The 24,557-nt window shown below is 37.0% G+C and overlaps 1 protein-coding gene across 6 annotated transcripts in view; it reads left to right on the top strand.

Moving 5' to 3' along the window:
* Window positions 1-24,557, top strand: part of erbin (erbb2 interacting protein) — a 70,868-nt gene that overhangs the window by 2,184 nt on the left and 44,127 nt on the right. For 4 of the 6 annotated variants that reach the window (XM_047372295.1, XM_047372298.1, XM_047372300.1 and 1 more), the window contains exon 2: window positions 10,760-10,831. The exons of 1 other annotated variant lie outside the window; for it this stretch is intronic. The gene's annotated coding sequence lies outside the window, so the exon portion shown is untranslated. Of the gene's footprint in view, window positions 1-864; window positions 1,083-10,759; window positions 10,832-24,557 lie in introns of those variants that run through there. One more of the 6 variants, XM_047372296.1, reaches the window with a different exon arrangement.

Here is a 24,557-nt window from a genome sequence, read left to right as displayed (position 1 = left end):
CAGACCATTTTGAACAATATTGTTGTTTGCCCTGTCAAGTGAAAGCGATTGACCTCTGAATTATTATGAAACGGAATTTGTTCTGAATCACCCAAGTTTCTGTCTGTGACGATGATTTCATTTATCAAAACACATGAGACCTGACTGTGCTCAGACAAAAGAGGTTGTTGTTAAAGGGAGAGCGTTGTTGTGTGACAGGATACCAACACTTTCTGCGTTCAAATCAGGGGATTGTTGCCTTCAGACTCATGCTCCTAATTTGATGGCTGTGTTGTTGTCTTGTAAACAGATTCTATATCTGATGAGGCTTCAGAGGCCTTTCTAGCTCTAATGTAAACAGAGCTATCAGCTGCCTCTTGTCATTTCCTCTGCTTATAATCTAAGAACTGATAGAAATCAGATTAAGTCTATGGTGGTAACCAAATTTATTCCCACTTCTGGTAAAAATGTGTTGTACTCAAAGATCTTAGAAAAATGTGACTTTTTAATTTAAAAATATTTATTCGAGGGGGTGCTGAAGCTTTTTTAAACTTTACTTTTTTTTGTTGTTTTTAGGAACTTTTAATTAGTTTTAACATAACATATTTCATAACCGTGTGTTTTCCCTGAGACATAATTATGATGCATATTTGACATAAAAGCCTTTTTTTCTTAGCCACTTCCCACTAAACGGACATACCGTCTACATTTAATCTTTTATTCAAACACCACACAAAGTGTGCAGGAAAATTTAAAACAAAACAAAAAAAGATCTGTAGCTAAGCAGGCTGCTTGGGGTCATTAAGTCTCCATAACAACCATGATACACCATTTACATGACAACTAGTTGTTTGGAAAAAAAAAATGCTTGAAAAAACGTTTTCTAGCCTACCGTCACACAAATGTAACCATGCTAAGCTCTACAGGAACGTTAACCTCTGGTTTGGTCATAGGAGTCTTAAGCTTTAGCTTTTTTCACTCCATGTGGGTTTTGTGTCACAAAGTACATGGAAAAGCCCCTCAAGTCCAAAGTATGGTGGAGGATCCATGATGCTGTGTTGGCCTGTTTTTCTTCCAATGAACGGCATCATGAACTCTTTGAAGTAAGCAAAAATAATAATAATAATAAAAAATAGGGGTGCAACTAACAATTATTTTGCTAATCGATTAATCAGTCCACTATTTTGTTGATGAATCTATTATTAAATCTAATAGCAAAATGTGCTTAGGAGATTTGTTTTTTTTTTTTTTTACAGAATTTGAACCAGGTGAAGCTAAAACAATGCCACTTGAGGAGTTCTAGATAGAGCATGTTTACAGACAGGTTTTCATCCTAAATGCAAAATGTATATATATTTTTGGACTATTTTGGCTGAATTACTACTCTGAGTGCTTTGTTCTTTCAGCAAATGGCATGTTATAGAGTCTGTTTACTCCAGTTAACGACTATTCGATTACTAAATTAGTTGACAATTATTTCAATAATCTAATTAATTGTTTCAGTCCTAAAAAATATTTTACATAAAAAAATCAGGTGGACTCTGCCAGTAGACTGAAAAAGGGCCATGATTTGGTCTTTCAGGAATATGTTTCAAAACAAATGACTAAATCAACACATAAATGGTTTTCACTCAAAGTTGACTATCTCATGGCCATTTAAAGGCTGTGTGCTGAGCTGTAAAAAAAGCGAGAGGACCCAAGTCTCTGGGCAATCTAGAAATGTTGTGCAAAGATCCCTCGGTAAGCTCGAACGTTTTGAAATGTTGGACTAATTGCTGTCCAATCGGCAAAATGGTGGTATACAAAGTATCAGCGGCAGGATTGTCAAACATTGCGGCACTGATGGATTTTGTTAAGAACAGTATTTCATAACATGCAGGTGCATCTTTCTTATTTTCAGCTCTGTAACTGCACATCCTAAAGCAGATATTTCCAAGTGGCAGTAATCTGTCGCTTTCACCAAGCTCTGGAAAATCGTTCCCGAACTTCACACACACTCTTCTCACATTTCCACTCCTGATAAAAAAGATGCTCATACTGTGAAGCGAACATACACTTGCACGGCATTTTTAAATGTATTAAGCTTTTAGATCCCCTGATTATTTACTGCACGTTTTCTAAAACCAAAGATAAGATGGACAGTAAAAGAAAAATACTCTCTGCTAGCCTCTGTTCTCACAGTAGTTTTGTTACGCTTTCCCCTTTTTATGTTTTAACTCAAAGGAGACAAACATCTGACAAAGGCACCAAACTACACTTAATGTTTTGTGTTTAATTGATGGTTTCCCTCATTGCTAATTCTTGTCAGATGACTGTGCTATTCTTTAAAGATGGAGATGTTAAAGCCTGGACTAATAAAGTCAGCTATGATTGAGTATTTTAGTTTTAGAGAGGTCAAACTACTCTGTTCAGGTCTTTCTAAATCTTCTCTGCTTCTACTTGGCGGTTATATTGTTTTAAAAGCCTACTGAATTGCATCTTTACTACCTTAGTGCCGTAGTTCCTGCTAAAAAAACAGCAGTGGGATATCAGAGCATGGGTTGGATTTTTGGACTTTCTGTCGATGTTCAATGTTGCTTTTGAACAAATAACATTGTGTTTTGTGCTTTTTTTCCCCCATCGCAGTGACTAGATGTTTGCCCAGGGATATTTTATCCCAAAGAGTGGAGCTCTTTTACTTCCTAAAGATACCAGCCTCTGGGGAAACTACTAGAGTGCTCATTTCTTCTCTGGCAAACCAATTTCATAGGCTTCCTTTTTCTCAGTCTGAACAGAAATGAGAAATAAGCTATTCCAAAGAGCACATGTACTTGATGCACATGTGTATTTGTTGATCACTGGCAAGTGAATAAATGTTGTGGCTGACGCTTAACAAAACCGGACCCGAGTTGAATGAAAATACTTTCATGCTGTGCTGTGTTTGATGTAAAATTGGCATAAGTTGGCATAAGGCTTCCAGCTGTAGTCACCTGTTATAAAGGAAGGAACATACATTTATTTGACAACTACAGTGCTGTGCAAAAGGACTCAAAACCCTTGAACGTTTTCACACTGTCAACCACAAACTTTAGCTTGTATGTGATAGACCACCATAAATTAATACATAATTGAGAAGTAGAGGAAAAAGGATACATGGGTTTAAAAATTTTTGTGAATATTTACATTTTGCTATAGATTATCAATTGTGTATAAGTGTGGATGCTAAACCATTAATTGTAGGTCTGTTTGTATATTCAGAGTCATTGTCTGCCTGTCTCAAGCCATCTAACTGGTTCTTTCAGGATTGCCCTACATTTATCTTTGTATTTCAAGTATTCTCAGCAGTTTCTTGTCCTTGTTGAAGAAAAGCAACCATAAAGCATGATACTGCCACCCCTGTGTCTCTTTGGGGATGGTGGATCCATAGGGATGGGCAGCATTAACCTTTCCTCCATCCAGAGCATTTAGCATGTAGGCCAAAATGTTTAGCATGACTTGTAACACATTTCATCTGACATTGTTAACTGCTTCTTCAATAAACGCCAGATTTCTGCAGAACTAATACAACTAATGGCTGCTCCATCCACATTTTCTCCTACTTGAGCTGTGGATCTCTGCAGCTCCTCCAGAGTTATTATGAGCCTTACGGCAGCTTCTCTGATTAATGTTCTCCTACCCTGGCATGTAGGTTTAAGTGGCCGACTATGTTTTGGTAGGCTTACAATTGTGTTTCGGATGATGGAGTGAACATTGCTCTGTGGGACTAAACCCTCTGAGTCGGCTCTTCTATTGCAAATAAAATCGAAAGATGTTAATGTTGAAGGTCTGAAATTTATTGATATGTTGTCTTGTATGTACTCTGATAAACCAAAACATTTTTCAGTTATTATTTTAAAGCAGAAGATGTATAGTACTCCTTCCAGATGTGCGTTTCTCACATTTTACTACAACAGCGAGGAGAATGAGCTGAAAACATTGCTGGGCAGTCTGGTTTTTCACTTGAACAGAATATTTAGTAACTTTTAAATGCATTATTTTCAGTATTTTATGCAACCATTTAAAATTGAAGCTAATTTCCAATCTGTCCTAAATTATGGCTCATAGTATTTTCCAATACTGTTTTTTTTTATTAAAAATGTCAATGCTCTTCTTATGAAAACATAAAGTGTTAAATGTTTATAATCCTGTTGTCTGATTAGGCCACATAAACATCAGAGTGCCTCAACTGATTTGATGCATGAAGGATTTAGGATTTATGTTATGAATTATGGCGCAGAAAACAATTACATTTCGGTTAGGTGTTAAAACTGGTTATATACAGGGGTTGGACAATGAAACTGAAACACCTGTCATTTTGGTGTGGGAGGTTTCATGGCTAAATTGGACCAGCCTGGTAGCCAGTCTTCATTGATTGCACATTGCACCACTAAGAGCAGAGTGTGAAGGTTCAATTAGCAGGGTAAGAGCACAGTTTTGCTCAAAATATTGAAATGCACACAACATTATAGGTGACATACCAGAGTTCAAAAGAGGACAAATTGTTGGTGCACGTCTTGCTGGCGCATCTGTGACCAAGACAGCAAGTCTTTGTGATGTATCAAGAGCCACGGTATCCAGGGTAATGTCAGCAAACCACCAAGAAGGACGAACCACATCCAACAGGATTAACTGTGGACGCAAGAGGAAGCTGTCTGAAAGGGATGTACGGGTGCTAACCCGGATTGTATCCAAAAAACATAAAACCACGGCTGCCCAAATCACGGCAGAATTAAATGTGCACCTGAACTCTCCTGTTTCCACCAGAACTGTCCGTCAGGAGCTCCACAGGGTCAATATACATGGCCAGGCTGCTATAGCCAAACCTTTGGTCACTCATGCCAATGCCAAACGTCGGTTTCAATGGTGCAAGGAGCGCAAATCTTTGGCTGTGGACAATGTGAAACATGTATTGTTCTCTGATGAGTCCACCTTTACTGTTTTCCCCACATCCGGGAGAGTTACGGTGTGGAGAAGCCCCAAAGAAGCGTACCACCCAGACTGTTGCATGCTCAGAGTGAAGCATGGGGGTGGATCAGTGATGGTTTGGGCTGCCATATCATGGCATTCCCTTGGCCCAATACTTGTGCTAGATGGGCGCATCACTGCCAAGGACTACCGAACCATTCTTGAGGACCATGTGCATCCAGTGGTTCAAACATTGTATCCTGAAGGCGGTGCCGTGTATCAGGATGACAATGCACCAATACACACAGCAAGACTGGTGAAAGATTGGTTTGATGAACATGAAAGTGAAGTTGAACATCTCCCATGGCCTGCACAGTCACCAGATCTAAATATTATTGAGCCACTTTGGGGTGTTTTGGAGGAGCGAGTCAGGAAACGTTTTCCTCCACCAGTATCACGTAGTGACCTGGTCCCTATCCTGCAAGAAGAATGGCTTAAAATCCCTCTGACCACTGTGCAGGACTTGTATATGTCATTCCCAGGATGAACTGACGCTGTATTGGCCGCAAAAGGAGGCCCTGCACCATACTAATAAATTATTGTGGTCTAAAACCAGGTGTTTCAGTTTCATTGTCCAACCCCTGTGTGTGTATATAGATCTATATCTATAGATATATATAGATCTATATCTATAGATCTATATAGATATAGATATATATATATCTATATATAGATATAGATATAGATATATCTATATATAGATATAGATATATCTATAGATATAGATATATCTATAGATATAGATATATCTATAGATATAGATATATCTATAGATATAGATATATCTATATCTATATAGATCTATATATATAGATCTATATCTATATAGATATATAGATATAGATATACCATAGATATAGATAGATATAGATCTATATATATAGATATAGATCTATATATATAGATATAGATCTATATCTATATAGATCTATAGATCTATATCTATATAGATCTATAGATCTATATCTATATAGATCTATAGATATATAGATATAGATATACCCTAGATATATAGATATAGATATATAGATATAGATATAGATATATAGATATAGATATAGATATATAGATATAGATATATATATATATCTATATAGATCTATAGATCTATATCTATATAGATCTATAGATCTATATCTATATAGATCTATAGATCTATATCTATATAGATCTATAGATATATAGATATAGATATACCCTAGATATATAGATATAGATATATAGATATAGATATAGATATATAGATATAGATATATATATATATCTATGGATGCTATAGATATAGATATATATATAGATTATGATAGATGTTTGGTCCATAACATGCTTTGTGAGAATGCGATTTGGCTCCTAGTCAGTGTAAATATGGAGATTTCCATAGATTTGATATGCTGGTGGAGTGGGTTGAAACATCTGTGCATTCAGCTTCCCCCAAATGATTACTGTGTGGCTGTGACCCACTTATCAGAGCATCTGTCTGCAGCTCATTGAGTCTCATCAACAGCTCTGTTGGTAAACTGAACTGTGGTTCTGTCATGTTTGGTATTTAAGGGTTAAAAAAACAAACCAATAGAGAGATTTCAAACTGACCATGTTAACATGTGAGGGGAAATATGGTCTAGACCTATCAGTGGAATGAAATGACATTTTTTTGTAGGAACTTGCATTCTCACTTGTGTAATGGAAGGATTTTGAAAGGGTTATGTTTACCACATGGGGAAAAAATAGGTTCTTTGAAATTAACCTACCAAGAAGAGATCTGTCGTAATAACCACTGAAGACGCCACCTGCACACACATGCTTTGTGCTTTTTACAGGCTGCTTTAATATGATTAGGAGTAATGGTTTTGTTTTTTGTTTTTTATTAAATATTGCACTATGCAATATTACATTTGATATTTTTAATACTTAGATTGCTGTGTGAGTGGGGTCAGATGTCTCCCAACATGCCATTCGCAGTGTTTTTCTTTAAATTGGGAGGCTTAATGAATCTCCAGAATGATCGTTCAACATATTGCTTATACAAAAATGCAATTCAAACTATTTGCTGTTGAACATTAAACACATTTGTAATCTTTAGGATAACACAGGCTAGGTTTTGTACTTTGTCTCATCAAGCATGGACAGACGGTTTTCCCAGAGTTACTGCAAATCTAAGTAAAACATTATTGTCAATAGTGTAAACATTAGTCTCTGTATCTTGTTTATAAAACAAACGCACTACTTACTTGTCAATACCTGTCTTTATGGTACTGCTCATTCTTTCCTTTATGTTATTGCGCATTTATACAGCAAAACTGTCCCTCATGGGATTTTGTTTTGTGCATGTTTTTACTTCTGTCATTTATCTTGTTTCCTGTATGGTGCCTGTTTTGAAATCTCATGCGTTGTGCAGCTGTATCATAAGCAATTTCCTTCAGACATTTTTCTAATTGTGATTAAGACTTGTACATAATTCTTACTGGTATTGTAAGCCTGTTAAAAACCCACCCATCTATTTTCTGCACTTGAAGGATATAATTTTAGTCTAGTTAGATTTCAAGTAATCGGACAATGGAATATACTGTACTCATTTGTGCTTTACAGAACTGTCCGCCGAAACATATCCGTTGTTTTAGATGAACTGAGTCAGAAGGAACTCAGTATCTCTGTCTTTAACTCAGATCAGCATCTGTAAAAACAATCCTGATTGGGATATCCTTGGTCTTCACACATGGCAGATTTAAATGTTAGCTTATACTTACTGCTAGTTTAGATGAACATTAACACTGTTTTACATCATTGAATATTGTTGTCTTTGGTTGGTTCTGCTCTTTGGACTGGGTGCACAGATGGATATTGTGCTAATGTGTTGTTTTTTCTAGCCTTTGTGGGGTTTTTCTCATGACGTCAAGTTAAGGTTATTTGTTACTTCTAAACGTTTGCATAAACCATTGAAACAGTTAGATCATGAAGCTTTATGTTTAACCACATTATCATTATTCAATGTCAATTCAAGCTTCCGACTTTTATAAAGCTTTTGTGGACAAATATTTATTTTACCAGATTCTGTTTTTTTTGTTTTTTGTTTTTTTCTTTAGGATTTTTTAGGATTTATAACATAGCAAAATATAAAAACAGTATTCAGTATATATGTTTTCCAGCTTTCCTGCTTTGATTGGCCATTAACAATTTAGGCGATTGAAGATTTTGTCTAACGTGGCTGTGGGGGAGAGAAACGATTTTCTTCTGCTTGCCTGTCATGATATGACGCCGTTTATACCCACCCTTTGAAGATGATATGATTTTAGAACGCTTTAACGTTAGCGGTCACACAAGGTGAAAGGAAGCAGGAACAGACTCAGCGCGTGCACTATAGCCGACATAAAAACCACACATAGGGAGCCCAAATGTCAGTCGCTCATTAAAAATCAGTGTATCAGTCTAAATTTCAACGTAGTGGTGACAGTTTTCAGGGTAGCAGCCAGCTATGCTAAAGTGCGCTGGCGAGAACCCTGTAAAAAACAATCTGTCACAGCCTGAATGAACCACAGACATGCCTTGACATGTCATAGAAAATAGTTTCCTTTTTAAATTGCCTCATATGTCTCTTATCTTTCCTCTGGTTTAGTTTGAAGCACTTTATTAAAAATGGCTAACTGGGAGTTTTGTTCAGTAACGGTGTCGTTACAGCACCAAGTATGGGACGGATTTCTGAACGGCCAGTCATCTGTCAGGTCTGTTCCAGCTGAAAATCAGTTGGTTCCAGTCACCTTGGTTCAAATTCAATTCAAAAATACTTTATTAATCCCAAAGGGAAATTAAATGTCGTTGTAGATCATTATGAAGGTTTCTTCAAAGAGTCGTTGTAGATGCTGATGACTGTGGGCAGGAAGGATCTCCTGTAGCGCTCCGTCTTACAGCAGATCTGAAGAAGCCTCTGACTGAAGACACTTCATCTCTCTACACAGCACATTTAAGTTGACTATTTGTTGCCTCTGAAAGTGAAATAGGAAAATAAATATTGGCTAATAGTGCATGGAAAGCTTTTATATAAATTGAGCATTTCTGTGTTAAGGGACACTTCTTATACACTATGTAAATTTCTTCCTTGTTTGCATAGCGTCTGTTCTTCTTTCAGGTGGTTTCCTTCTCCCAGCTGCTTTCAGTTTCATGGATTACAGTGGTGCTAAATCAAAGGGAATAGAGTAGAAAGAAATACAGTCTTAACACTAAACAACCCCCCACTGTCAACCACATTTGGTTTGAAATGGGTGCTCCTCCCTCTTCATTCTCTGTGTGTGATGGAAGGAACTTTTCTTTGTCAGGAATCAGTATCCCAAATAGATGTGATGAGGATAAAGGCACCCTAGAGGAAGCTGGGCAGAAACTAATGAGTGTCAGTGCAGTCCAATGTGTTTGAAACCGATCGTGAGCTCTCTGTGAATAAGTCAAAAAATGTTCTTCCTTCCTGTCATTCCCTCCCTTTCTGTTGCTGCTTCGTTCAGTCCCTCCCTGCCTTCTGTTGTGCAGCTCTATTGTGCTCATTGAGGACAGAGGAGATATGATCCTGTCTTTTTAGGTCGTTCAATAGATTTTTCTTTCTCTAAGATCAGCTGGCATGGCTGATGCTTTCCCAAAAAATCAAGACAATACTGTTATGTTTTTGTGTTTTGTTTATTTTATTTGATCTCTGTTTAATCTGGTAAAGTCCAATTGTGTTCGAGACTTGTTTTTTTACAAGGGCTTCAGGTCAACAACTCACTTCATAATAACTGCAAGTACAAAAGACAGATTACAAACAACAGAATTAAAAAAAATCATAAATCTTTCTGACCTGAGATGTAAGGCCACATTGGGTTTCTAGAACTTTTACATTTGTTCTATCTCCATCACATAATCTAGAATCTATCATCTTTTAAGCTACTGCCCCTTGTGTGTCCTAATGTTAGTGCTAACCCAACAGTTTAGGGATTTTCTGATTGTCCATAAAAAAACTAAAGCTCTCTCTTAAACCTAAATAAATTTTAAAGTTGTGCTTAAAGCTTCACGAATGGCTTTTACAACCCAGATTTGACTACTTGCCATGTCAATATGCCAACTTTTTAACGTGATGAATCTGTTTGGATATTGCAGGTTTCCCATCAGATTTTAGAAGAAATAGTTAATGTAAGAGACTGTCCTTATTACACAGAAGTAAATTCAATTCAATTTATTTATATAGCACCAATTCGCAACGCATGCCGTCTCAAGGTACTTAACAAAGTCCATTCAATCGAAGCGTACAGATTTCAAGTCAGTTATATACATTCCAATTAATCCTTACTATCAAACAGTGCAGTCAGATTCAGTTATTTATTCAAATTGGTTAAAAGGTTTCCTTAGAAAAACCTTTTAACCAATTTGAATAAATAACTGCAGATTGCATTGAGTCAATGACTTGCAGCATTCACTTCTCCTGGATGAGCATGTAGCGACAGTGGACAGTCGCTTGCATTGACTTAGCAGCAATCCCTCATACTGAGCATGTTTGTATAAATAAAGCATCGAAGTAGATTTATGATATTGTGGAATTTAACACACTGCGTAAAGTGGTGATCTGCCCATGCAGTATGTAATTTCATGGAATAAACTGTAAATGTGTTAAAGTTTACAGCTTGTGAGTTTCAAAGCTGGTCTAAGATCTTTGCTTTATATTGACAATAATGGTGCAAGATGCGTTGGTCAAATGAAACTAAAAGCTGTAAATTATTTGACTTTGCATTGATTTTTCTTTTAATGCCGGGTTTCTGATATTTTTATTTATCTTTTTTGTCAGATAATCAGACTCTTGTTGGATCTGTCATCGGCCAACCACTGGGATCCAGGTCCTTGAATCATAAATGACAAGGTATGAAAGGCAGACCACTCATTTCATTCAGGTCTTCTTCATTGGTTATTTAGTTGTAACAGCTCTAATTCAGTTTTACATTTTACACTTTATTAATCTCTGACCTGATTGCTTGTTTAGTAATTCTGTTGCTCCCCTTTTCATTGGTTTACAAGAAACAAGAATGTTCTGTTCAGGAAAACAGACCAACTACAGGATTAGAAACAACAGTTAGTTGTTCTATTTTGAATTTAACATTTGTTCACACAGAGTTTCAGAAAAGACTCTGGGGCAGCGCAACATTAGGAAAATCATGAATCCAAAAACAAGATGGAATATTGTGACATAATGTTTGAATCATGTGTTTTCTGTTGTTACCTGAAAGATGATGAAGATGCTCTGTCCATTTTTGACTTCTGTACTATTCACATTTGTCACTAAATCCAGTCACAGTTCAGTCACTTATGACTTTTTTCCCATTATATGGTGTGGTATGACACCTTTGCTTTATGACCTTGTTTCAAAGTCCATCACGAACCCTACAACCTAAACCACTGATATCTTATTTGTGCATAAACATTGCATATGCACATGCACTAGTTTGTTCACCCTTTTTCCTACCTACTTACTAAAACTGAGCTCTGTAGCACTTAGCTACCCTTTCACAAACTATGTTTTGTACTTTAGCCTCTCTGTACTCTGCACTTGTGAATTGCTCTGAAAAAATGGTGTACTAATAAGTAATTGGTATTGTAATAACCACACACAAGGAAGTGTGTTCCTTTGCTGTGTCACAACAAGCTGATATCATGATTGTTAAATCAGCCCCACAGCGACTCTACTGTGGAAAATAAAGAAGGGAGGATCCAGTTGAATGATCATATAATCATACTTTATGATGCTGATGAACACATCATTATTTTGTTCCAAGCATGTGTAACTTGGCAGCCTCTACTAGAGAGGTACCCAGTCACAGATTTTATGAAACTTTATTGTGGGGATTCCTATGTATTATGAATAATCAACATTTAAATGTTTTTGCTACTTTCAGGAAAAATGTAGAATTTTATCAGCCTTCACAAAATGTTTACTGTCAAATAAAACATGGGAAAAAAATGGGACCTTTTTCTACATAAATAAAAATCTAAAAATACAGTCAAATCTTCCAGATTATGGGACAGAGGTATTTATACTGGTAAAACCAAATTAAAGAGAATAGCAGCATATCTTCTTTACAAAACAGATTATATTTTGCTTTTTTGTTTTTCTTCATATAACCCAAAATATAGAAGTTCAAAATATCACAAGATATATTTTTTCTAAAAGATCCAGTGATGATAAATAACAGCTAAACCCAGGTTGATTTCTGAGTAAAAAGCTCAGATTTACTGTTAAGTGTTACATTGTTAAATCATTTACCGTAAATTCCGGATTATAAACTGCTATTTTTTTCACACACTTTGAACACTGCGGCCTATACAACGGTGCGGCTAATGCGTGTTTTTTTGTTTTTTTTCATGCCGCCAAAAACATTTTGCCTGGTAACAGTAGAAGAATCAAACTGATGATTAGTTCAAAGAGGTCCAATGAACTTGTGCGATAAATCAAGAACACTTTCACAATTCAATTACCGGTATTGTTAATCAGTCATTTATATTCACCCTCATCAACATGGAAAATCACCAACGGGTTTCGAAAGGCTGGACTGCTGCGTGATTAACGGGACCGGGTGCGCTCAAGTGAGAGTGACAACGAAGAGGCTGAAGTGAGTGACGAGATCCTAAAAAAGCATAAGCAACGAAATTTGTGTGTTACTGATAACGTACGTATATTTAAAGGTAGCCGTGTTACAGGCACTGTTAAAAAAAAAAAGCATTTGCAAAATGTATTTGTTTATATTAACAAACGGATTAAATTAAAAGTTAAAACATCCTCATGCGTAAAATCTTTTTCTGTAAATATCTCGTATTACAAAGTGGGACACCCGCGGCTTAAAATCCAGTGCGGCCTGTACAAGTACAAAATTGGTTTTCTTTTTAAAATTAGAGCATGCTGCTTTTAATCAGGTTCGCTCTGTAGTCTGGAATTTACGATATTTATTTATTGTAACTGTATAAAGGTGTTTTGGCCAGAGGCGGTTCCTAGGGCAGTCCAACAGTGTGTGCATGAGAGAGTATGGAAGCATTATGAAATAAGTATCAACATCAATGAATAATAGATAAAGATATAATGTAACAGTAAAATTGTGAAATAATTGAATGTATATGTATATGTTCCTACCCATCCATTCACACATTAGGGATGTCTCGGAGCCCTCCATAGAGATCAGTGTGAGCAAAAAGGCCAAATGACAGGAGGCACGCAATGATTTTGCATTGCTTTGTTGATGGAGACAGGTTTGTGTTTGAAAGCTGAGATTTCCGTTTATCTTCAGTCCAACTTTTACTTGTTAGACGACGACTCCTGTAATTCCTTTACTCTTGTTTGTGCACTTGTCATTGTGAAAAGCTTCTCAACAGCAGACATTCAATATACTTATCTGCCCTCCTAATTTCACTGATAGAGGTGCCAAATAACATGAGACAGAAAATCAATGATTCATAGTTCTCTAATGATGGATCTCCTGTTTGTGAGCACGCAGCTCTGTTAAATGTTCATGTGCTTCTCAAAATATCTTCCTTTTTTTTTTTTTTTTTTGAATTCTTTTAGTTTTTTTATGCTTCTCATTCTGTCAGACGCCAGCCTTTAAGAGCTCAGGCTCTGTTAGCCCAGGTGTGGTTGAACTGCTATGTCACAAAACCTGTTCCCTTCATAAATCGCAGCCATCTTATAATTGGTCAGGATGACGTGTTAGTGGTAACTTGTTTTCACGGAGCTTCAGCTTTATTCTTCAGGGCCAAATTCCTCACATACAGAATCTGTTGTGAGCTCTTCCAGCTTATTTACATGATTAAGACATGATTATTTGGAATGGAATGGGAAAGTTTGCTTCCTTATATTCCTATAGACGTCTTTTGTGTGAGTGAAATACATTTTGCCATTTGTTTAGCAGCATTTTTGTAAGGCTTTCCAAACAGCTATAACCAATGATCTTTAGTTCCAATTAGCTACCGTGGTGCACGTATATTCCAGAGACGTACACGAAATGAAAACTCATCTATTATATTAGTTTATCTATTAGTCATTTGTTTTGTATTTAAGGATGAAAAATTGTTTTGCATTAATAAGTTAATGAATTGCAGTTAGTCTGTATTTTCATGGAATTTTTAATTATTCTGTATTTTATAATTACCAATAAATGTATAATATCCACACATTCTGTTTCTTTAATGGCAGATTATATGCAGCTTTCCTCCTTTTAGTGAATAGACTTTCCTGGGTATATATAATTCAGGGCTGCAGTATTTGCAGGCTGTTCGAAACAGTATATAATGAGCAGATCCAATGACGAGACATTCAACAGCAACCTTATTTGTTTCAGTGTTCTTCAGGATGGATGCAGGAAATTGTTGAAATGTCTGCATGGATGCATATCTCTGACCTGAATATGTCTGACCTGGTTATTGAGTCTTGGCAAATTGTATCATGTTCCCTCAGTTTGTTTCGCCCACATAGAAAATCACACAAACAAACAAGCAACTGTGTCAGATTGCTGGTCCAGTTCCTCCGCTACGGCTCGAACATCCTCCTTTACTCTTGGTCACCCATGACGGGTCTTTTTTTAAGGAGCTCTTTGTGTTTTGATCTTTTTTTTTTTTCTTCTTTTCATTATTGCTGTTGACCCTGACATTCCAGTGTACAATTGTTTCAGTTTCTTTCTTTCGTGGGCATCCATGGGTGTGACCTAGATCATTAGGAGATCTGTCTTCAGGGCGTGTTGCTTGAATGAGTTTAAGATGAGACAACACGCTTTGTTTTTAAGCAGTTGTACTCACAATTTGGTGTATTTGTTTTTTCATTGTTAGAAACTGATACATAGGAAATGCTAAATGCATGTTATAATTAGCATCAAAGTTGAACAGGGTGAACACCCATGCTTTTATTACTGTTTCACAGTAAGGAACTGTAAAACGTTTTCATTGTTTTGTAATGTTTTACATTAGTTACCAGTTTATTCATTTTTCTTGCGCTCAAAAGATTTCATGTTTGATTTTAAAGTATTCATGTATATTCTGTAGATTGATTTTCACACCCACTGTTTATTGATTGGTGTTCTGATTAATTGTGGTCCAATCAGCTCTTTTAAGATATGACAGATTAGGACTCCCTGCTAATGGATTTATGCAACCAACCTTTTCTTAAAGTAGAGTAGAAGCCGAGTATAGAAAACTAATTTAAATTAGAGATAGACAATTTAGCAGTTATCATCACATTATCCACATGTGCAATATTGAAACAACAAAGGACTGTTTAGCTGTAATACTTGATGGACTAATGTATTTTAACTGCTATACATTCATGCTCGTCGTAATATGACTACACCTAAAATACAGTTTAGTACAATTGTTGTCTGAGATGGTTAAGGTTATGAAGAGGGTTTGGAACATCTGCATAGCATCAGATATTAACGCAACTATCACAATTGCATCGTTTTCTATTGAATGCCCTACTTTAAAACGTGTTTTTTTTTAGTTTTTTTTTTTTATTCATTGGGTATGAAATCTCCCTCTGGCGGGGGCTAATATGACCAGCACATGCATCTCCACTCTTGAAGAAATTGTTAAATAATTAAATTTCAGAAGCTTAAATAAATGCAACGGTGGTTATGTTTTTTAATGACTATCAGGTATAGTTGTAATGATCTTCAAAGGATCACATATTTGCTTGTCATTTTTTTCCTATTTATTTCCAAACCTCTGGCTGTTTAATTTTGCAATAATGTTTACGCTTCCACAACATAAGTAAGAGGTGTTACTGTAAATGGTGACACCTCCAGTGCTGCGTTTCCCAACACTCATGTTTCCCCGTTTAGTTTAGGCCATTAACAATCCTCCCCAGAAATGGATAAAGAGCTGCTTAGGGAGTTATTTCCTTGGAATAAAGTGCTCTGAAAAACAAACTGAATTCACTGACAGATATAAACATACTGAAATAAAAACAATTGCTTCAGGACGTTTTGTATTTAAAATATAAAAATCAGAGCAGGTACAACCAGAGCAGTATCCACCATGAAGTTTATACATCTGTTGGTTCACATCCTTTGAGTCAACGCCTTTGATGCTGGGGCCTCCCTCAGGAAATATATGTCCAAAAAAATGTAACCTTTACCACAGATGTACAGAAGTAATGTAATGTCTTACTTAAAGCAAAAGTTTCCTCTGTTCCCTTTATGCTTATTTTCTTATTCAAGCTTTTTAACAATCCGAATTTTTTTTTTCTGGAACTTTGATGGAAGGTATAGAGCAAAGCATTATGGGTGACCTGCTATATTATTTCAAATGTGAGTTGGTCTGTATACATGTTGTGACATTATGCAAATACTTAGGCAGACTATGTCACCAGTCAGTGGACCTGTTCATCCTGTTGCATCTCTCTCTGTTCCCTGAACTGTTTTTAAACTAAATGACTTTTACGTTGCCTCAGATCTCACATACATGGACTCCACTGTAGAAAGGTAAATATGATCAGAGATTGGCGGCCATGGTGTGCACCAAAAACAGTGTTTTACTCATATGTACTGATATATGTAATTTGTCTTATAGATATGCCTATATCACTGTTTCAACAATTAAACATGTGTCTATTTAAAGATGTCTTAAAGTGATTATAAGTTTTGTGTTGTAAAATCCTTTGACGTTCTCTTGGTTAATCAAGATTTAGTATCACTTGCCAGCTGCGGTGAGCTCATTTCACAGGATATCGTCTTGTTGCACATTTGAGCAGCACCCTCGATATGTCTTCATGTAGCCAGGAAGTGGCTTTCAGAAACTAAAGCAGGTAGTTCGTAAAAGTCTGCGGTCCCTCGAGAACTTTACATTATCCACCTGGCAGATACATGTCTTAAGAAGTTGTTTTAATGTGGTTGTCAATGGCAACACTTTCTTTTTCTTGTTGTTTAGCCAAACAGTCGAGCAAATGTTTGATGTCTTTTCAGTTTATTGCTAATCTCTTAAGTTGCAGAAAAATGGAGCATGACTGGAATGATGAGAGAATATGTAGGCCTTTGACAAGATTATAAATTCCACAAAAAAACAACCTGCTTTCACCTAAATCTTTTAAAACAAGTTTTCATTATTAACTTATTTAATTTAAAACACATCACTAGCCATAACCAATTAAGGCAGAATGAAGTTCCAGTTATGTAATAAAGAAGGAGCTATTTTTAGGTTCAACGAAAAAAATCTAGCTTAATAATTTTAATGTTTTTGCAATGACTCCGTCAGAACTGATCAGCATTTAATACTTAAGGGCCTGTTGCAGCGTATGGGTACTCTAGTATTTGTGTTCTGTGACTTTGTATGAATGCGTTTATGGAAAATTAATAAAATCATCTTTTCATGGCAGCGCTGTACTTTTTAATGCAGCGTTGGTTTAAGTGCAATTCCTGTTTACATATTTCCCATAGACGAACATTTCAAGACGAAGTGAAATACAGGACTGACTACTAGAAGCTTGCACAAAAGGCCAGAACATAAACATGCTTATTAATGACCTCGGTGTGTTTTAGTAAGAATGTAACCTTTGAAGGAGGACTGCCTTTTGCCAAGTTTATATCGGTGTCTGGGGGATCCGAGGCATCTCTGTAACCTTCGAGTTGCAAAGACCTGAACAAATTAGGTTAAAGTAGGACTGTGTTCGTTTTCTTCAGGCTCATCTGTGTCTTTAGATAACATGGGGAATTATTCATTAGAGTAATTATGACTGTCATCTCAAAAGGGTATTGGATGAAGCTATCCCAGATTCAGGCTTCTCATGCAGAGTAGACGAGGGAGAAAATGTATCCCACTGCAACTTGACTTGGTTTCCTGCAACCACAGATGCTGATTAGAAGTTGTAATGTGTTCATTACATCCTTTTCCCAGTAATGAGGATATTATCAGCCGCACAGCGGCTTTTTGCTCCACTTTCAAAAAGGGCAGGTCCTTCAGCAGATCTTAAGCTGCTGTTACTAATCTCATCATGTATGTTGGTTCCAAGCATAAAGACAGGCATCACATTTAGTGAAACCTCATTTTCAACATCCTGTAATGTTATGTGAACTGTGTGTCATTTATGATGCATCATTTTTACATATTGCATTGTGTTGGGATGTGGATAGAAATTTGTCACCGTCACCTTCTTGTTGCTTTATTTTCTAATCCTTAACAATTGTATGGCTCATCACAATATGTGTGCCAGTATTGTATCACAAGGACAAATTGGAGGCAATATTTGATGGTCTACTGCACCTGTATTCCATCCCTGCACGCCAAGGCGTGCAACCCTTGCTGCCTGCACCTGGTACAGAGTTTGGAGATCAGGGGCCTCATGTACTAAAGAGTGAGCAGCTTTCATACTAAAAGTTGGCAGTAGGGAAAAATACTGAAAAGTGCGGCCCACAAAATAATTCAGATGTATGAAACTGTGCATAGACATTTCTCCGCACATGTAGCCTTCATACATTCCAATTTGCAAGGAATTCTGCGCAGCTGCACATGGTGCTTTGACTGCCTGGCTCCTGCAGAGTAGGATTAGTAACCGTAAGGCACACACCGAGTGTCCAAATAACCATGGTAACAGTGCTGTGGCAGTCAGAGAACTGAACCGGTTCCTTTCGGTGGAAAACACTAAGAGAGACTGTGTCTACACACCATGAGGAATGTTTGTAGTCAGTTGCATCAAACCAACAACTACTTCAATGACATCAGCAGCCAAAACCTGACTTAAAATAAAATGTTTGTCGGCTCGAACCCGTTTAGTTCTACAATGTCTGCAATAGATCCAAATGGTGCTGTCTGGCTGCTGTATGGAGCTCTATTATAGTTAAATGCTTATCATTATAATGTTGTGAATATGCCTCCTATATTTCTATTAGAAAGACTGTCACCACACATACTGTGAAGTACTTCAAATCTTTAAAACGATTCAGGACGTCACAACAAAAAGAAAAAAAGGAAAATTACCTAGAAGCCACTATCATGCACGGAGCCTGCTGGAGGTTTGTTACCAACACAACTATTATAATTAAAATTATTAGAGTTATTGTTATAGCATAAAGGAATCATGAGTTGAGGAGACCAACGTGCCATTGCATTAGTGAGACACATTTGACACAAATAGGTTGACATATATTAAATGGAAATGCTTTCTATTCATAAATTCATATTCACTTACAGATGGGGCCCTTATAGCAGTCCAGTCTGTATCTCTGATTACATTCAGAAATCGACTCCTCACTTCAAATGAGAGCTACTAGTTAGGGTAACTTTATATATATCTGAGCAACATATGGATGACGCCCTCCCATATGGCTGGCATGGCCTGGCTCAAGGATGAATAAATACCCAACCTGTCAGTCAGCTCCCTCTGAAAAGCTTCGGTTGAAAGGACTGCAACGTAGTGAGAACTCCAACTGGCACCAGCGACGCATGGTTCCTCCCGGTGTCGCTCTGTAACGTGTGGGCCAGCTCTGTGCAGAACTCCAAAATAATTGGCCTGTGTAATCTAAACCTAATACGCTAATAAGACATGCATCATCATGTGCCAGCAGATCAGTTCGATCTCAGACAAAAAAACACTCCCTCTGACTTCTTCCATTGGTGATGCCCTCCAGCTGTACCAAAGCTGCCGTTGTTCCACAGTTACGCGCAACTTTACACAGCTATTTATGGACATGTGTGACTGTCTACAGCTTGTTCACCTTAGGAATCATCAGACCTGACTTATTGGGATATAATCTGCACATCCAACACCGTTTTCCTTTTCAGTTAGAATGAAAGTGCCGCTTAGATGATTCCCATGCATTTTATACTCCTCAGTGCACAGACCGATGCACATTTCCATCTACAGGTGACAAAAACAGAGGAAGCTTTACAGTTTACATCCAACTGTGGATTCCATCATTTTCCGAGATGTTACGTTACTGTATGAGGTTAAATGTAATGCAGTTTCATCGCTCATGTTTGAACCATAAAAGCTCAAGCACGTGAAAAAACATCAGGTTTGATGCTCCATGAATAAAAGTAATGCCGAATAGAGTCATATTTCAGTGGTTTAGGAAAGTTTTAGTTCACTGTAGTTGTCAATTCAAAAGGTCTGCGTGGCTTCTGCACATTTTCCTGTCAGTTCATAAGTAAGCGTGGATTCAAGCACCATTTCACGCAACGTTTTTATACATGCCGAGTTGTGCGTTTTTGTGCGTAAGCACGCTTCATACATGAGGCCCCAGGATGATGAAGCTCAGAGTCATGGGACATTATGATGGTGAAAATAAAAGTGAAGAGTGAGGAAGACTTGATAACTCAATAACAGTAGATACCATTAGCACAGTATTCAACAATTTCACAATTGGCTATTTTATTAATATTGTGCAGCTAATGATGCAGGATATTCAGTATGTCTGTAGATCTGTGGCAGCCTGAATTAGCTGGAGTTCACATTACTTTGGCTCCAGATGTGCAGAAAGGCAAGGGTGATTAGATGTGTTCCTAAAGTTCAAAGAACTTTTCCACCTAATTTTAGACTAAACAAAATCTGACTTTAATGTAACTGAATATTCAACGTGCCCCTATAGCATCATCTGATTCAGCGAGAATGCTTTTCTGACTTTTATAAATAGATTTTGTTGCAAATCAAACATATTCCACTAATTATAATGAAATCCAGTGTTACACAAATGTCGGTAGGCAGAAAATGTCTAGTCATTATGATGATTATTCATTCAGAGCAGTTCTGTACAGGACAGAAGATCAGGAAATGCTGTTAAAAGCTCTTTGTCACAGATCTGATTACTGACCCTCATTTCACCACGTTCAAAGAAAACAATCGTGGTTTTGTTTTTTTAGAGTCATATAAGACCACTGAGACCAGAGCTCACTGGTGAGAACGAAAGCCAGAGGGAAAACTAAACTGGAACTTCAGGTTCCCCCAGCTGCATTCCCTGTTTGTGATACTACGAAAAGGCTTGTCCTTTTACCAGTTTCAGTTGCACTTCTAGCCATTGTTTCAGGAGGGTTTACGTTCATCAAGCATGTAAAGCAGTTCAATAGAAAGCAACTGTGGTTATGATCAGGAGTTGTACATTGTGTTAGGTTACCTGGGTACATGGCTCTGGGTCTCAGTTGTTGCACTACTGTCTTAACCTCATATCAACTGTGTTAGGAGGAGCAGTTCCCTGGTGGTCTTAGCTATATGTGACATATTCGCTCAAATGACTACCACAAACAATGGGATTAAATACAATTCATTATAATTTCGGTGCCTTTCCAATGTTTTAGAATAACCTATATAAGACTGAAAAATAAAAATGACCATTTATGATAGAAGGTATATTATTTACGCAAACATTTATAACATATAATTGCATTTATGTAAAAGAAAAAAATAATTATTTCTGTTATCATTTATAATAATATAGCATTAATTTGCTTTTTAGATTTTGATACAGAATCAACTTTATTTATATAGAGCATTTCAAACAGAAATTTAACTAATTTCCTCAAATTCTCTAGAAGTTCATCAAAATAACTTTAAATAATGCTGGAGTGTGGTCTTGCTTATTCTCTGGTGTGAGTTAAAATAAACTTCTGGAGTTTATTTTCTAAAAGCTGATTCTGCAAACTGCACGTGCATTGCAGTACCTAGTAACTTGTAATATTTTGTCCGTGATACAATAGTTAAGTCTAAATGAGTCAAGCTGGTTCCATATGATGCTGATATGATAAAACCCAGTAGATCATTGATCTAATTGGAGATGAATCCCATCTGGGTAAAAATTACAACTTCCCTTCAATGGCTAATGCACTCACAAAATTCATAGCTTTATAAAGTCATTAGTTAGCCATACACATTTACAATAATCAATCACAGATGTCTCATTTGGATTGCAAGTTGATGTGCATGAATAAATACACAAGACCGTTTTAACAGTGACTCTGAGGTTATAGATTTATGTACAGACAGACGCTCACGCCTACAACATAAAGGTAGACAGTGGACCTTACTACTTATGTTGGTGATCATTTTGATCAAATGTTCTGTTCTTGTGGACAGATCGAGATCGAGGATGTACACAGAGTTTTAAGTTTCTAAAACTCCCCAGCTATAGTCAACTGTGTTTTGGGTGCTGTTTTTCTTAGCTTGCTTGTAAAGTTGTTTGGGCAATATCTGCAACTTTCTACACTACTAAGATAGCACATGTCAATGATTGTCCATGGGGTGAGCGTTTGTGGTCAAGGCATGTGTGAAATGATGTCTCATGCTCTCTGAACACAGTTTGAGCTTGATGAATCCTGGCATTGTCATCCCACATTAGAGTGGCTTCTCTAACGGCTATCTCATGTGGTTGTTTAAGGAAGGGGAAGCGACTTGCAGCATCTGTTTGGGTTAGACCATTATTACCAGCTGAGACCTGAGAATATCTGCTATCCTTTTCTGAGAGGCTATAATATAGTTTAGGTAAATCAAAGTGGAGGTATTTGTTTAGAAAAGCTGTATTCATACACCATTAACATGGAGCTTATTATTTATACTGTTCTGTTTCTAAGGTCAGTTTCATCCTTTGTCTTTTAGGTTATTGTTTTGTTGCATGTTTTATATATTTTTGTAGTACTAAGCATTACGCTTCGGTTCCTTATATCAGTTTAACCTCTTGGTGTGAGCTTTCTGTTGGTTTACTGTTTTGTAGAAATTAAACACATGTTAAAATATTCATGAGAAATGTGAGATCATGACTTAACACTTATTTACTCCCTACCAGTAAATCTTTGAACTTTTTACGACGGTGCTAGTACCAACACTTTTTAAGCAACCCATCACGAACTCGTGACAAAATAAAACCGTTTTATGGGTATGGGGTAAGAACGCTGTCAAAAACAATGTGTATGTAAAGACGGAAATGTGTGCATATTAGTCAATAGTTGTGCATAAGTAAAATCCAAAAGAGGTATTGTACATTTTCTCTATAAGAATACAAAATAAAATGTTACAACTTCAAGAAATTACAAACACAAAGTTCAGGTTTACAGTTGTGGTTTATTCTTTATGAATACAATATGCTATAACAGTTTGTGAATACGATTTCTTTTCTTTGAGAATACGAATTTACATCAGCGATTTGGTGTCACTGTTTTTTTTTTTTTTTTTTTTTTTTTTTCCAACCTTAGCAGGACCAAAACAGACAAAAATAGGTAGAAATCCTACTACCCAAAAATGACCTGCGAGGGAGGTGGGAATTTTTGCTTGGACCCTGAAATAAAGGTGGGGGTTGGTGGTGGGAGGATGCTAAATATTTCTCACTGGCTGAATATTACCAGTTTTATGTTTCAGTCATCTCCCAGTTTATATTCCCCTGCAGTATATATTTTCTGTTAATTTTTAAGGAACTGACCGGAGTTCTGCTATTTGTATGCATGAAATGCGTTGATAAAATCCACCAATCTTAGTGGAAATATTTAATCAAAGGAAGCATGGACTTCTGCTCTGTGTCTCCGTGGAGGCAGAGAGAGTAGAGATGCGCGATATATCAATGTTTAGGGAAAAATAAAATCTACATTTATGCCACGTGAGATATGCAACTTACTCTGTTGTTAACATTTATTTAAATTGCCATAGAATCTTCTGCAAATAATTCGCTGGAAGCTAGGCCTGGTTCACACGGCAGGCTTTTAAAATTGTCGGCTGATTTTCAAAACCCGAGAGACCCCACATGTGGTGATGAAAAAAATCAGATGGAAAAGGTTTAGTCCTACAGTGTGTGGTGTCCAGCCACACGACAAGCACAACACACTACACACGAACAGATTTCACTCAAACATTCAGATGTCAGATGGGAAATCTTGCAAACCCTCTCAAGATCAAACGTGAGTTCAGAGTAATTCCCTTCCTTGTTTCCTGTCACCTCGCTTCTTGATGGTCCTGACATCTATCTGAGCAGACTAGATCACTCTTAATACGCCACACACATCACACACAGCAGGATTATCTTAAGGGACGTTACAGATATTGGGGCATATCAGAAGTGGAAGATCGGGGCAAAGATTGGCATTAAAATGCTGCCATGTGAACCAGGCATTAGTTTTCCCTAATGCTCCTAAATGCATCACTCCCCGCCCATCCAGGTGAGCCACAGCATCATGGCAACAGCAGAAACAATTGAACAGCTCTACAAGAATAAGAGTCAGTTGTCACAACAATACACAAAGGACATGTCTGCAGAGGAAAAACCTTCTGAATCAAGGAGTGATTAGAAGGAAAAGAGTTTAAACAACTGGGATTTTTTTTTTGTCATGCTGGAAACAGACGTTGGCTCATTTCTGTTAAACTTGCTGGGGATTTTAACTGCAGTTTGTCTTAAAAATGAGTTTGAAATCTCAGCTGGAGTCAACAAGACTGAGGCTGGCAGAGACATCAAGGCACCAAACAGAGCAGCTGAGCTGATGAAAAGGGACCGAGTAGTTTCTCAGTTTAAAAAGAAGAGTTAATGGACAGCCGGGTCTAGTGATGAACTTTGTTAATGTTTGTCTCGTCAGTGAAAGGATGAGTAATTCTGCTGCTGTGTAAAGCATCTTTTATTCTGATCTCTTTGTCGCTTTCTTTTATGCTGTGTCCG

This window comes from Girardinichthys multiradiatus, chromosome 8 (genome assembly GCF_021462225.1).
Source record: "Girardinichthys multiradiatus isolate DD_20200921_A chromosome 8, DD_fGirMul_XY1, whole genome shotgun sequence".
In the NCBI taxonomy this organism is placed as follows: Eukaryota; Metazoa; Chordata; class Actinopteri; order Cyprinodontiformes; family Goodeidae; genus Girardinichthys; species Girardinichthys multiradiatus.
This window is presented reverse-complemented; position numbering and strand designations above follow the sequence as displayed.